The sequence below is a fragment of the Geotrypetes seraphini genome, chromosome 19 (assembly GCF_902459505.1).
Source record: "Geotrypetes seraphini chromosome 19, aGeoSer1.1, whole genome shotgun sequence".
Lineage (NCBI taxonomy): Eukaryota > Metazoa > Chordata > Amphibia > Gymnophiona > Dermophiidae > Geotrypetes > Geotrypetes seraphini.
The window spans coordinates 33,862,876-33,875,059 of record NC_047102.1 but is presented as its reverse complement, the minus strand read 5'-3'; the positions used below and the strand labels follow the sequence as shown (position 1 = coordinate 33,875,059).

General features: G+C 46.8%; 1 protein-coding gene across 1 annotated transcript in view; it reads left to right on the top strand.

Moving 5' to 3' along the window:
• Nucleotides 1-12,184, top strand: part of LOC117352357 (mucin-5B-like) — a 133,121-nt gene that overhangs the window by 73,075 nt on the left and 47,862 nt on the right. The window lies entirely within an intron of this gene.

Genomic DNA, 12,184 nt, shown 5'->3' with positions numbered 1-12,184 from the left:
AAATTTTTGTGTAATGCCTATCATGAGAGCTGCACTTCTGTGCAGTCTAGCTGTGCTTTGGACTTGTCTCCCAGCGGCTTTACCGTACAGGGCATATCTTCTTCACAGTCTATTGCTATTCCAGAAACCCTGCTCATAGGGACATTGATGATGATCATCTTGTGGATCCTTTATATTCTGGGGATGCTCTTCCCATGGCTGGGGTCCTAGGAACATATGCTGGCTCTCTGGATCCTGCCGTAGCCTCAGAACCAAGGGATGATCTTATGGTTCTGTGCTTCTTTCAGTCTCTGGCTTTACCAGATCTTATCTTGGAGTTTGTGCTTAAGTTGAATTTAGGTACTAAGCCAGCTCCTGCTAGCTCCTTTTCTTTCATGTGTGGAGAGAGGCCTTGGTATTCAGCATTTACCTGGCATCCTGATGTTAACATTCTCATTTCAGAGCAATGGGATGCTCCAGTGGAGGCTCTCAAGGTTGCTAGAGCCATGCCTCTTTTATATCCTAAGCAATACAAGTGTCAGCAGCTTTTCAGTCAGCCCAGGGTAGATTCCCTGGTGGTTCAGGTAACCAAGTGCACCTCCCTTCCAAGTGAGGATGGCATGGTGCTCAAGCACATGCAGGACCGCTGGGTTGATGCTGCTCTTGACGCTGCCTCAGTGGCGTCCTTTGTTACACGTGCTTGTCTGTCCCGGCTGCGCACTTTGGAGTCTGAGGTGGTAGAGCCTTCTTCTCAGCTTTTGTTGACTGGTGTGGATTATGTAGCTGATGTTCTGTATGACATTCTGTGTGTCTTGGGTAAGTGTCAACCTATTCAATTTCTGCTCAAAGAATGCTATGGATCAGACAATAGCTGGAGATTCTACCTCTAAGCTATGCTTGCCAGACCTCCCTTTAAAGGGCAGTTATTATTTGGCAAAGGCCTGGATGATCTCATGAATTCTGTGGTGGACTGTCACCCAAAGACCTTGCCTGACAGCAGACCCTGGTCCTCTAGAGGCTTGGGGCGGTCTAAATTTTGTGGTTCCACATCGCAGAGACCTTCACAGGGCTACAGACAAGAGATTCTCTGACCCCAGATTTAACTAGTCCTCTACATCCAGAGTGGCTCCCTTGGCTAAGAAATCGCAATGACATTAAGCCAGAGGGTGCCCCACTGCACATAGGGGGCAGGCTCTCAGCATTTCTGGATCCAGATTACATCTGACTGTTGGGTTTTGGATGTAACTCAGTACAGTTACAAATTGGAATTTGCCCGGTCCCTGACAGATTGGTTTGTGGACTTTCCGGCGAGGTGCTCGGAGAAGGATATCAGAGTGCAAGCCATAGTCCAGTGTTTGTTGGACAATTCAAGCCATCAAACTGGTCCTGCCCAAACACTCAGGCTCAGGCAGATACGCCATATACTTTATCATGCCAAAGAAAGGCTCTGAAGATCGGAGACCCATCCTAGATTTCATGCATGTCAATGTGGCCCTCAGGGTGCTATGCTTCCCGCAGGGAGACAGTTCGATTGGTCATAGCGGCAGTTGCCCCAGGGGAGTTCCTAGCCTCTCTGGATCTGATAGAAGCATACTTGCAAATTCCAATCTTTCCAGCCCACGGAAGGATTCTCAGATTTCATGTGCTAGAAAATCATTACCAATTTTCAGCTCTTCCTTTGGCCTGGTGATGGCTCCTCATATCTTAATCAAGGTAACAGCCTACCAGTTCAAGATGGGCCTACAGGTCCATCCCTATTTGGACAACAGGCTAATCAGAGCCTCCTCATTCTCTGAGGGTCAGATGTTGGATCAGGTGATCTAAGTCCTGGAGGACCTGGGATGGATTGTGAATTACAGAAAGAGCAATTTGACGCCAATGCTGTCCCTGGAGTATATTCCAGAGACACACAGACAGAAGTTGTTCTCTCAGATTTCTTGTCTCCTGAACAAGTCAGCTCTGTCAGCGTGGGCCTGTCTTCAGGTCTTGGGATCCATGGCAGCTACCTTAGATATGGTGCCTTGGGCAAGGGTGCACATGCATCCTCTCCAGCATGCATTGCTATCCTGCTGGTCTCCACAGACAGACGCATTACAGCAGTATCTACCTTGGATGCTAGAGGCTTGATCCAGCATGAATTAGTGGCTGTGGCCCCAGTCCCTTTCCATGGGCATGCCTCTGCGGAACGCCTCCTGGATGGTAGTTACAACCTTATAGAGCGAATACTAACTAACCCCCCTCCCCTACCTTAATTTCTCCGGTGGTCTGGCAGTCCAGCACCAGGGTTGGGGAGCCCATTGCAATCAATGACCAATTCAGGGAGGTTGGACACCCTCCCAGAAAAAATGGTCAATCAACAAGCTGGAACTACAGGCCATTCTGTTAGCTCTGGTGCATCTCTGAAAGACTCTGTAGGGCCAAGCAGTCAGGGTCTTCTCTGACAATGTGACAGCAGTGGCCTATGTCACTCATAAGGGAGGTACCAAAAGTGTGTCTCTGGCTCTGGAAGCTCACCTGCTTTTCCACTGGGTGGAGTGTCATCTCCAGGCATTCTTGGCAGTGCATGTAGCAGGAGTCGACAACATTCAAGCAGACTTCCTAAGCAGACAGATCATGGATCTGGATGAATGGATGCTGTCCTCGGTGGCATTTCCAGCTATTGTTCAGCACTGGGGTCACCCTCAATTTGACCTCATGTTGACAGCAAAGAACTAATTGAAGATTAGAGCCTGGAAGCGAGGGCCTAGACATTCAAGTCCAGCTTTGGCCTCAGGAAGTATTGTTGTATTTCTTTCCTCCCTGGCCCATGACAGTCCAAGTGATTCAGTGGATAGCGGCCCATCAGGGTCAGGTCATTCTGGTGGCTCCAGATTGGCCTGCAGGCATTGGTATGCAGATATGATGCATCTTCACAAAGGGTACGGCCTCCAGTTACTGGTCCATCCAGACTTTTTCACTCGGGTTTCAGTCTGCATGGAGAATTCAAATGGCTTTGCTCTTATGGCATGACTATTGAGTGCAAAGCTTGTAAAGGCTATTCAAATGTGATCATTACTACTCTCCTCAAGTCTAAGAAGTTGACTACTGTTTCTGCCTATTCTAAAGCGTGGAAGACTTTCCAGCATTGGTGTGACCATGCCAGTGTGGAATCATGCTCTGCTCTGGTGTCAATGGTTCTTGCCTTCCTCGAGGAAGGTTTTGACAAAGGTCTCACTGTGGCATCTCTTAGGGTCCAAGTTATGGGGCTTTCTTGTTTCAGAGCTCAGGACTGTAGCATTTTGATTGTGTCTCATCTGGACACAGCCAGATTTCTGAAAGGGACTCTGTGGGTTAGACCACCAGTCAAACCACTTTTCCTTCAAAGAACCTTAATGTGGTTCTGTCTGGCCTCTCCAAAACTCTGATTGAACCTCTGGAGGATGCATCCCTCTTGGACTTGATGCTCAAGGTTGTCTTTCTAGTCACAATCACTTCATTGAGACATGCCTCGAAGCTCCAGGCTCTTTCCTGTAGAGAGCCTTTCTTAATATCTTGGATTCCGGTATTTCCCTACGCACTGTTCCTTCCTTTCCACCAAAAATTGCTTTGGCTTTTCATATTAATCATGAGGTACATTTGTCTGTTTTGCGTCCTACAGACTGACTCACCTATCTACTGGAAAATATATTATCAATGAAAGAACATAGAAGAACTCTGCAGGATGGGGAGGCAAGGTCTTGCCAGTGCCTAAAAGAGGAAGCAGTAAAGCACACCGAGGACACAGACATTCGACTGAAGCGAAAGTTGAAGAAGGGAAAGTCTGCAATCCTAGTGGGAGACTGAATCCTAAGGAATGTAGACAGCCACATAGCAGGTGGGAGAGAGGATCGACTAGTGACCTGTCTCCCAGGAGCGAGAACAAAGGACATTGTGGACAAAATTGGAAAGATCCTGGAAGGAGCAGAGACAGAACATAAGAACATAAGCATAAGAACATAAGCATCGCCTCTGCTGAGTCAGACCATAGGTCCATCGTGACCAGCAGTCCGCTCTCGTGGAGGCCCCCCAGGTCCGTGACCTGTAAGTGATTTTTTACTTAAGACATTTTGTCCTGTATAATACCCCTCTAACTATACCTTTCAATCCCCTTTTCCTTCAGGAACTTGTCCAACTCCTTTTTGAAACCCAAAATCGTACTTTGTTCTACCACCTCCTCTGGAAGCGCATTCCAGGTATCCACCACCCTCTGAGTGAAGAAGAACTTCCTAGCATTTGTTCTGAATCTGTCTCTCTTCAATTATCTTGAGTGCCATCTCGTTTTTGTTTTCCTCGCCAGTCTAAAGAATCTCTACCTCTCTACCTTCTCTAAACCCTTTATGATCTTATAAGTTTCTATCATGTCCCCTCTAAGTCTCCGTTTTTCCAGGGAAAAGAGCCCAAGTTTCTCTAGCCCAGTGGCGTACCTAGGGTATGTGGCACCCGGGGCCCATCATTTTTTGACACACACACCCCCCCCATGTAAAAAAAAAATTTTTTGTAATGACCATGAAACGGAATAAATGGTCAGAATAGAAACAGGCAGTGAAAATTTTCATATATTCCAAACATAAATTATGTCTGAATTGTCATGACATCAGAAGTACATATGGAGTAGTTGCAGGTGATGCTTGGGACAATTCTGATTATGTTAGTTCGGTTTTATGTGTTTTTTTGAATAGAAGGGTTTTTATTTCTTTATGAAGGTTTTGTAGTAGAGAGTTGCGCGGGGACAGAAATCCCACCCGTCCCCACCCGTCCCCGCCAAAATCCCACCCATCCCCACCCGTCCCCGTGAGGAATCCCTCCGTCCCCACCCGTCCCCGTGAGGAATCCCTCCGTCCCCACCCGTCCCCGCGAGGAATCCCCTCCGTCCCCACCCGTCCCCGCGAGGAATCCCCTCCGTCCCCACCCGTCCCCGCGAGGAATCCCCTCCGTCACCATCCTTCCCTATAAACTTCAGAAATAGTTATTTTATTTAATTATGCTACTGAATTAAAGGCTCTGGTAGAGACCCATTTACAAATAAGCAAAGAGACTATTAATTTGGAAATATTAATTGGGAAGAATACATACTTTGTAAATGGGTTTCTACCAGAACCTCTAATGTAAATATAAAATATAAATACTCAGCTGATGAGAACCCACAAACTGTCAGCTGAGGACTTCCTTTGCAGTTGGCCTGGGGTCCCTTTTGCCAAGCTTGGCAGGCAGCAGTAGCGTCCCTGAGTCACAGATGCTGGCACCTCAGTGGCTCATGGATGCTGCCAGCGACTGCTGCGCTTGGTGGAGGGGAGTTCTGACCATCTCTAGAGGAGGTCCTCTGCTGGCGGTGCTTGGGGATCCCCACCAGTCACAGCAAGGGCCAACAAGTACTTCAACACTGTAGAAATAAAACCAGAAATGCATTTCCTTTTCTTTTGAACACAAAACAAAGATATCTGCCATATACATTTCCCAAGGCAGATGACTCTATGCAATGTCACCTCGGTAACAAAATACAAAAATAGACAAATACACCCCCTCCCTTTTTACTAAACCACAATAGTAGGTTTTAGCACAGGGAGTTACGCTGAATGCCTCGCGCTGCTCTCAATGCTCATAGGCTCCCTGCGCTAAAAAACAATATTGCGGTTTAGTAAAAGGGAGCCATAGTGCAAAATATAGACAGCAGATATAAATTCTCAAAACAGACACATTTTGATCACTAAATTGAAAATAAAATCATTTTTCCTACCTTTGCTGTTTGGTGATTTCATGAGTCTCTGGTTGCACTTTCTTCTTCTGACTGTGCATCCAATCTTTCTTCCTTTCTTTCAGCCTCCTGTATGTTTCCTCTCCTCCAGACCTCATTCTCTCCCCCAACTTTTTCTTTCTGTCTCCCTGTTCCCCCTTCTTTCTGTCTCTCTGTCTGCCCCCTTTCTTTCTTTCTCCGTGCCCTCCCCCAAGCCACTCGGTTTGCTGCCACCGCCATCGGGGAATAGTCCCCAAGCCACCGCTGTCCCAAGCTTTCCCTGCAGAAGCGTCGCGCTGACCAGCATTCCGCTCCCTGACGTCAATTCTGACGTAGGAGAGGAAGTTCCGGGCCAACAAGGCATTTCTCCTCATTCCATCCAGCCTGAGCCCCATCTCTCCTTGATCCAGCATTTCCCTTCTGTGTCTGTCAGAATTACCATTCCACCTATTTTCCAGCATCACCCTTCTTTGTGTCCATCTCACCTATATCCCTATCTCACCACTTTTTCAGAATCTTCATTTGTCTCTGTCCTTGTCTTTACCCCATATTCACCATTTGCCCTTTCAATGTCTTTATCTCCCCCCCCCCACACACACTTTTTCAGCATTACTTCTATGTCTCTATTTCACCTCCTCTTCATGTCCCCTCTGTATCTCTATCCTTATTCAGAAGGTCCTGCTTACCCTTTCTCTTCTTTGTGTCACTATCTCCATTTTCAGCTTTCCCCCTTTTTCCTTTGTTAATGCACCCTGTAGCCAGAATCTTTCCACCCTCTCTCCACTCCGGCCCAGCCCAGTATGAAATATTTCCTTTTGTTTCTCTCCCCTCTCTCTTCTCCTCCCTCACCCACGAGTCCTGCATCTGGCCCTCTCCCTTCTACCTGCACCTGGCAACACCCCCCTGCTCCGCGGCTCTCTTAAGCAACTCGTCAGCAGCGGTGATCAAGACAAGCTGCCGACATCGAGGCCTTCCCTCTACGAGTCCCGCCTTTGTGGAAAAAGGAAGTTGAAACAAGCGGGACTCGCAGAGGGTAGGCCCCGACGCCAGAAGCTTGTGTCGATCGTTGCCGAAGAGAGCCGCAGGTAGAAGGGAGAGGGAGATAGGAAGGCTGTAGAAGCTCCGGAGCATGACACCGAACCCGGCCAGGATGATTTCTTTTTCAGGCTGCTGCTGCCGCTGCCATCCCCCACCCGAAATGACAAAAAACAGCCTAATGCCCGCGTCGGGAAATAGCCATGCTGAGCAGTGAGCTCAGCACGTACACAGATGAAAGCCTTGCTTGCTGATTGGTCCGGCGGCACGGTGGGGCGGGGCCGCCGGACCAATCAGCAAGCAAGGCTTTCATCTGTGTACGTGCTGAGCTCACTGCTCAACATGGCTATTTCCCGACGCGACGCCAGACTTGCATCGCCAGAATTTAGGTAGGTTGTTTTCATCCCCGTGGGAGTCCCGTGGGCAAGGGGGCGTCCCCGTGGGAGTCCCGTGGGTCAGGGGGGCATCCCCGTGGGAGTCCCGTGGGCCAGGGGGCGTCCCCGTGGGAGTCCCGTGGGCCAGGGGGGGAACCCGCGGGATCCCCGCGGGACCCGCGGGATCCCCGCGATCCCCGTTCCCGTGCAGACCTCTATTTTGTAGTCTGTGGTCGAGGTCAATAGGTTGTAGAGTTGGGGGTCGAGTGTTAGGAGGTTGTCGAACAGTTTTTTTCTTTTGACGTTTTTGGTTGGATTGTATGTGAATGGTGCGTGAGTTCTCCTATATCTGTTTGAAGTGGATTGAATTATTTAGCTGAAGAAATTAGTTACCCCCTCTTCCCACACACATTAATTCTCTTCCATTTTTGTTCCCATTATAAAAAACACTGATAAGTTCCCAGAAAAAAAATACATTAAAATAAGAAGTGAAAACAAAGGCCCCTACAGATGAGAACATAACATAAGAATAGCCTAACTGGGTCAGACCAATGGTCCATCATGCCCAGTAGCCCATTCTCATGGTAGCCAATCCAGGACACTAATACCTGGTCAAAACCCAAAGAGTAGCAACATTCCATGCTACCGATCCAGGGCAAGCAGACACTTCCCCCATGTCTTAATAACAGATTATGGACTTTTCCTCCAGGAATTTGTCCAAATCTTTCTTAAAACCAGCTACACTATCTGCTTTTACCATAACTTCTGGCCACTTCATTTTTAAGTTTAGATCTTTCCTTTCAAACAGGGACCTTGCTAGATGTCAAATACAGCACAAGGTAACTTCACATGGACTTAGCTGTGCAGGAAATGTGAATCTCCTCATACACCCACCATATAGTGCAAAAATGTGCAAAGGTCTGTTTTTTTCTTTCGATCACTACATAGCCTAATGCCACACAAGCAGCGCTGTTACAAACATATTCTGTAGGTCAATGCTAAGGATAACAAAGTTTCCTTCCTTGGACCAGAAGGAGATAGTGATAAACCACTGGAAAAGATCCCAAAACAAGACCCACTCAGTGTGTGAACCAGTTGAGTGGAGTGGACTAACTGGGGGGTGGAAATGGGCCCGGAGTTTGCTCAGCAGAATTTCCCAGACCACCTCTTCCTCTCAACACATTGACACGCTGCCACCACCACCACTAGAACACCTCACTGGGTAGGCCAGCTATGCTATAAACTTTATAAAACACATTATTATATTTTCTTATAAAGCACATATTTTAACTGAACTCTCTGACATCCTCAGCCTTTCCATTCACAAAAATAGAAGGAAGAAAAGTTCCCATTTCCTGCTGTCTCATGTCCCCGGCCTATACAATATTTTTTTTCTGCAGACCCTTCAAAAGTCTGACCAAATCCTCGTTTCACTTGCATTATAAAGTACTGAGGATGCCATCTCTCCCCAATCCCAGGTCCTAAAGTCTAAGACAGTAGCGCAAACTAATGCTGCCAGATTCAGGAAAAAAAATTTCGATTCGATTCAGCCTATTTAATTGTTTTTTCAATTCGATTATCCTGCCCAGATGGGTGATTTTTTTCAAAACTCCTGGTGGGTTTTATAGCTTTTTCACCCCCTTTGGCTTCTCCTAACCACACTGGCGCTGTGGTGTAAATAAAATAAAGAAACAAAAAGGACTTTTCCTCTCTCTGTTAAATCCTAGCTCACGTTTGCAGTCCAACACCAGCTCTGGCAGGATACACATTTCAAATCTGACATATTATAATCACAAAACAGAAAATAAAATTAATTTTTCTACCTTTTGTTGTCTGGTTATATTTCAAATCTTGTTGGTCCAAGGCTCTGGTTTTCTTCTGATAACTTGCTTGCCAGAGTCTCCTTCTTTCTTCTTTCTGCATGCTAACCATCCATCTGCCAACTCTGTCCTCCCTTTCCATTTCCCTCCCCTCCCCAGGAAGTCTGGTATCTTTCCTTTTTTTCATCTCCCTCCACAGATCCACCTTTTCTTAACTACCCTTTCATCCGGCATCTCTCCCTCCTTCCCCACCACCCCAGAGTCCACCATCTCTCCCTTTCTTTTCCCAATTACCCTCCTATCCAGTATCTCTATCCCTCCTCCACACCATCCCTTGTGTCCAATTTCTCTCCCTTTCTGTTCCTTCCCTCCCTAAATCCCATGGTCCATCATCTCTCTCCCTCTCCTCTATTTTCAGACCCATTATTTCTTCCTCCCCCCCCAAAGTTTGGCATATGCACGTCTTTGAACACCCCCCTTCCCTCCGTGTACTTTTAAACCAGGGTCCCCCCCAAAGGCCTGTCCCCCCTTAAAGGTCTGCCTGTCCCCCCTTGAAGGCTTGTCCCACCCCCTTGTAGGCCTGTCCCCCCCCCCTTGTAGGCCTGTCCCACCTCTTGTAGGCCTGTCCCACCCCTTGAAGGTCTGCACCCCCCCCCCCCGAAGGCCTGCACCCCCCCGAAGGCTATACAGGATTGCTTCATGGATCAACTTGTTAGAGAACTGACGAGAGGGAATGCCACTCTGGACCTAATCCTAAATGGGCTAAGAGGGCCTGCAAAGGAAGTGGAAGTAATGGGACCGTTGGGAAACAGCGATCACAATATGATCAAGTTCAAAATTGAAGTACGAACACCGAAGGGAAAAAGAACCATAGCGACAACTTTTAACTTCAAGAAAGGAAACTACAAAGCGATGAGAGTAATGGTAAGAAAGAAACTTAGGAACACCTCAAAGAAATGGCAGACTGTAGAGCAAGCCTGGTCTTTATTCAAGGACACGGTGATTGAGGCGCAAAATCTGCATATCCCAAGATTCAGAAAAGGGTGCAAAAAGAATCGAACAAAAGACCCGGTGTGGATAACCAAAGAAGTGAAGAAAGCAATAGGGGATAAGAAGAATTCATTCAGGAAATGGAAAAAGGACAAAACTGAGGAGAATTGGAAAGAGCACAGGAAGTATCAAAAAGAATGTCACCGAGTGGTTAGAAAAGCCAAAAGAGAATATGAAAAAAGGCTAGCCAAGGAAGCATGAAATTTTAAACCGTTCTTCAGATCTGTTAAATGGAAGCAGCTGGCTAGAGAGGAGGTGGGACCGCTGGATGATGGAGACAGGAAGGGAGTGGTGAAGGAGGAGAAAGAAGTGGCGGAAAGACTAAACATGTTCTTTAGGTCTGTATTTACAAAAGAGGAAACATCCAACATACCGGAACCTGTACAAATCTTCAAAGGAGACCAAACAGATAAACTAACATCCATGGAAATAAGCCTTGAAGACATACGCAGGCAGCTAGAAAAATTAAAAACTGACAAATCGCCAGGCCCGGACAGAATCCACCCAAGGGTTCTGAAAGAACTTAAGGAGGAAATAGTGGAACTACTACAGCAAGTTTACAATCTATCCCTGAAAATAGGAGTGATCCCAGAGGATTGGAAGATAGCCAATGTTACGCCCATCTTTAAAAAGGGATCAATAGGTGACCCGGGGAACTACAGACCGGTGAGTCTGACCTTGGTTCCGGAGAAAATGGTGGAGGTGCTGATAAAAGACAGCATCAATGAGCATTTTGAAAGAAATAAACTTCTAATCACAAGCCAACATGGCTTCTGCAAGGGGAGATTGTGCCTAACGAACTTACTGCACTTAACAGGAATTAACAAACGGATGGACAAAGGGGACCCCATAGACATCGTATATTTAGATTTCCAAAAAGCCTTTGACAAGGTACCCCATGAACGCCTACTTTGGAAACTGAAGAACCATGGGATGGAAGGAGACATACACAGATGGATCAGAAATTGATTGGCGTGTAGGAAGCAGAGGGTAGGAGTGAAGGGCCCCTACTAGGAGGGTCACGAGTGGTGTTCCGCAGGGGTCGGTGCTTGGACTGCTGCTATTCAATATATTTATAAATGATATAGAAACAGGGACAAAGTGCGAAGTAATAAAATTTGCAGATGACACATAACTATTTAGTGGTGCTCGGACTAAAGAGGACTACGAAGAATTAGAAAAGGACCTGAACAAGCTAGGGGAGTGGGCAACGAGATGGCAGATGAAGTTCAAAGTAGAGAAATGTAATGTTTTGCTTGCAGGAAGCAAAAACCCGAGGTACAGCTATACGATGGGAAGGATATTTTAAGTGACAGTACCCAAGAAAGGGATTTGGGGGTAATAGTGGACAAGACAATGAAGCCGTCGGCACAGTGCGCAGCGGCCGCCATGAGAACGAATAGAATGCTAGGTATAATTAAGAAGGGTATAACAACCAGAATGAAAGAAGTTATCCTGCCGTTGTATCGGGCAATGGTGTGCCCACATTGGGAGTACTGCATCCAATATTGGTTGCCATACCTAAAGAAGGATATGGCGATACTCGAGAGGGTTCAGAGGAGAGCAACAAGTTTGATAAAGGGTATGGAAAACATTTCAAACACTGAGAGACTGGAAAAACTGGGGCTCTTTTCCCTGGAGAAGAGAAGACTTAGAAGGGACATGATTGAGACCCATAAGATCATGAAGGGCATAGAGAAAGTGGAGAGGGACAGATTCTTCAAACTCTCAAAAACTACAAGAACGAGAGGGCATTTGGAAAAGTTGAGAGGGGACCGATTGAAAACCAATGCTAGAAAGCTTTTCTTCCCCCAACGGGTGGTGAACACCAGGAATGCGCTTCCAGAGGGCGTGATAGATCAGAGTACGGTATTAGGATTCAAGAAGGGATTGGACAATTTTCTGAAGGAAAAGGGGATAGAAAGGTATAGATAGAGGACTACTACAAAGGTCCTGGACCTGATGGTCCGCCGCGTGAGCGGACTGCTGGGCACGATGGACCTCTAGTCTGACCCAGCAGAAGCACTACCTATGTACTTATAATCTCTTTTTTATTGTACACAGCCTTGACTTGTACAGCCACAAAGGCAGTATATTAAATTTCAATAAATGATAATAAATGAAAAATGATAAATAACATTTGCAAAAAGAACCCCGAATCAAATCATTTTTACTGG